Genomic DNA, 3,627 nt, shown 5'->3' on the forward strand with positions numbered 1-3,627 from the left:
CTAAAATGTAAAGTTAATCTAGACGTATCTACCCAGGTCTCAAGCAATTACAGACAAGATCATTAAAACTATCAACCAAATGCACTTTAACATTATTTGGAGAAACAAAACGCATTATGTTAAAAAAAAAGCCACATCTTCAAAGAAATAGGTGAGGTTGGCCTGAAAGCAAGAGATTTTGACTGCCTCAATGGAACTCTAAAAATAAAACGGATTCAAACATGGATGACCAATAATAATTTGTTCTGGTATTGTATCTCTAAATATATATTTAAAAGGCTTGGAATAATTGATTTTTTTCTTTCATAGGATTGAGGTTTTTGAGTTTTTCCTTGGCCTCATGTAGGTTTTAGATCAGGGGATGGTGTAATAATAGTCCGACATTTGCAGTTAACTACGGTAATTCACCTCCTATACAGGGGATGTCAATTCTAAAAGGTAATGTAATAATAACCTCATTAGACAATACTAAACAAAATGGACATTCCCTGGAAATAATAAAACAAAAAGGAAATTCATTATGTATTTGATGACAATGTAATAAGTAGGGGCGGCACAGCGGCTGAGTGGTTAGAACGTCCGCAACACAGTTCTGAGGTCATGGGATAAAATCCAGCAACCAGCCTTCCTGTGCGGAGTTTGGATGTTCTCCCTATGCCTGCCTGGGTTTCTTACGGGCACTCCGGTTTCATCCCACATTCCAAAAACATGCATTTCAGCTTAATTGGCAGGTCCAAATTTTCCCTAGGTGTGAATGAGGGAGCGAGTTGTCTGTCTCTGTGTGCCCTGAAACTGGCTGGCAACCAGTTCAAGGTGTACCCTGCCCACTGACCTGAAGATAGCTGGGATGGGCTCCAGCACCCCCGCGACCCTACTGAGGATTAGAGGTGCAGATAATGGATGTGATAAATAGATTGAGAACTAAATATTTAAAATTACTTTTAGCCTCCAAAGTCAAAGAAACAAACACAATTTAAAATGATGAATAATATTCATCCATCAAAACATCTATTAAAAGCACGTTTTAAAATTGAAAAAAAAATCTGCTCATTTTGTAAAATTGATATTGAAACCACTGACCATTTGACCTTTTTATGTCCAATTTACAAGATTTCTGGCAAATGTCTATCTCTGGCTTACTCCTGTCATCTCCACTTCTCCTACCAAGTTGACAAGAGATCATATCACATTTGGACTAATTTTAAAAGAACAAGAATGAAGAAAATGCGACAAATATTATCTTATTTACAGCAATATTTCATCCACAAAAATAAGAATCAAAAGTGTTAATCCGTTTTCAGTATTTTTTCAGTGAATTTGTTTATTTTAATCAAATCTTTGAGTTTAAAACAAGACTCTCAGTGTCCAAGGGATTATTAGTACACATAAGAATATTCCCCTTGTGTTGATTTAAACATCTCATCTCATCTCATCAGCTGCACCGCTTATCCTCAGTAGGGTCGCAGGGGTGCTGGAGCCCATCCCAGCAATAATCGGGCAGTGGGCAGGGGACACCCTGAACTGCTTGCCAGCCAATCGCAGGGCACGGGGACAGACAACTCACTCGCTCATTCACACCTAGGGACAATTTGGACTGGCCAATTCACCTGAAATGCATGTTTTTTGGAATGTGGGAGGAAACCGGAGTGCCCGGAGGAAACCCACGCAAGCACGGGGAGAACATACAAACTCTGCACAGGAAATCTGGAGCTGGATTTGAACCTACGCAGGGGGTTCCCAAGACCTTAGAACTGTGCCGCACATGCGCTAACCACTGCGCCGCCGTGCTGCCCTGATTTAAACATCTCTTTTTAAATTTTATTTATTTTCATTATTTAAATCTGTATTTCTACAGCACATTATTTTCCTCTTAAAAAATGTTTAATACGTATTGTTTGACTTTCCATGCCATATTTTGTACTTGCAATGTTTAATAAAAATCAGGAAAAAAAATAACAAGAAAAAAGACTTAACCACGCAACAGTGTTGGAAAACCCAAAATCTGCTTAACAGGATTTTCTTCTAAACACAACAAGTACAATTTATTTGGTTTTCTACTCATAATTACAATGAAAAGTAAACCAGAAGTCCCAGAAGGGTTATTCTTTTGTGATTAAGCGTCTTCGATGGTTTCCTTTTAGCTTTCCTATATGAAAATCCCATTTCCTTCAGGTGACTTTGGACAGTTCTGACCCAACCTTCTCCAATTTCTTCATTTTGTCTTGTTGTGCATTTTATATTTTCACGACATATTAGTTAATTGTCTTGACGCGTACATGTCTTCCTTGGCCTATCAGTACGCTTGACTTTAACCACCCTCGCATGCTCTTTGTACTTGGTCCAAATCTTCGATACAGTTGACCGTGAACAGCCCACATCTTTGGCAAACATACGAGTGGAGTTACCGTCTTCAAAAAGTTTGACGATTCTGTCTTTGGTCTCAATGAACCTCTCTCTTGTTGGAGCTATGATTCACACCAATCCACTTAGCCCGGGTGGCCTCCAAGGTGTGATAATGGCACTGTTTTTAACCGCTGACGAACGAGCAGACTAAATCCAAGCCACGTGCCAAAATTAAGGAAAGGAAATGGACTGGGTGTGTACTTATTTTCTACTCAAAATGCACTGATTCCATATTTTTTTGGGTCAGAATTGAGTGATTCCACTTTGATTTCCCTGCACTTGCTCTATAAAAGTAACAATTGGTCACCATTTAAATGCTTTTTCTTATTTTTTTTAGTGTTTCTGAATGCCTATATGTTGCTCTTTGGAATGAGTTTCATGTTTGTGATCCGAGTTTTTCAACGGACTACATTGTCTGAGAGAGGGCTTGCTCTTTCTTGACTGGTGATTCCATACTTTTTGCTAGGGGTACAAAACAAACTTGTATCCAATAAAAAAGAACAACAATATTAATTTCAACACTAAGCAAACATACATGAACTATCGTATCAATGTTAATTTGTTATTTAAAAAAAATCATAGGTCAAGAAATTTGTATTCCTTCTTCACCGTGGAATCCCTTCTTGGATCGGCGCTGTGTTCTTTTACGCTCTACTGTGTATCACTGGACCTCGTTCGCACCAGACAACACAGTAGCATCTTCTGGTCAATCATAATACATTGGGGTTTTTAGAATAAAAGATGTAAAACACATGTTTAGGTATTACATAATTATACTGCTATTTTTGTGCAAATTATTTATGGTTATATTTAGGTAAATAATGATTGAATTTCTTTTTGTAGTGTGTCGCCAAAAAAGCCACAAACAAACTAAAATATATGTATTATTGTGCAATATTGAACCACTGTAGGGCACGGTTGTCTAATGCAAAGGAAACCCTGGACAGAATGAGCACTGCGTAGCAATTAGATACCAGACAAATACGGCGGCGACGACTAAGTATGGATTCCTCGATGTCAAAGAAATACACATTGCCCCACCAACGATGTTGTATCAAAAATTACATTGGTATTGTTCATGTATTTTAGTCTAGTATTCGAAACAATGTTTTTTATTTTTACTGAACGAAAGTTTTTTTTATACCGCTAGATATGCATTAAAAAGGAATATTTAAATATCCGAACTGGGACGTCGACGTCCGCTCAAACCGGATATGACGCTTT

Source organism: Urocampus carinirostris, chromosome 18 (assembly GCF_059441175.1).
Source record: "Urocampus carinirostris isolate Australia breed hairy pipefish chromosome 18, RoL_Ucar_1.0, whole genome shotgun sequence".
In the NCBI taxonomy this organism is placed as follows: domain Eukaryota; kingdom Metazoa; phylum Chordata; class Actinopteri; order Syngnathiformes; family Syngnathidae; genus Urocampus; species Urocampus carinirostris.